The sequence below is a fragment of the Mastomys coucha genome, unplaced genomic scaffold (assembly GCF_008632895.1).
Source record: "Mastomys coucha isolate ucsf_1 unplaced genomic scaffold, UCSF_Mcou_1 pScaffold21, whole genome shotgun sequence".
NCBI classification, from domain to species: domain Eukaryota; kingdom Metazoa; phylum Chordata; class Mammalia; order Rodentia; family Muridae; genus Mastomys; species Mastomys coucha.
The window spans coordinates 3926299-3926524 of NW_022196904.1; positions in this window are offsets into that span (position 1 = coordinate 3926299).

Consider the following 226-nt stretch of genomic DNA (forward strand, 5'->3'; position numbering starts at 1 on the left):
GTATGTTGTGTCTTCATTTTCATTAAACTCTAGAAAGTCTTTAATTTCTTTCTTTATTCCTTCATTGATCAAATTATCATTGAGTAGAGTGTTTTTAAGCTTTCATGTGTAAGTGGGCATTCTATTGTTTATGTTGTTATTGAGGAGCACCCTTAGTCCATGGTGATCTGATAGGATACAAGGAATTATTTCAATCTTCTTGTATCTGTTGAGGCCTGATATGTGA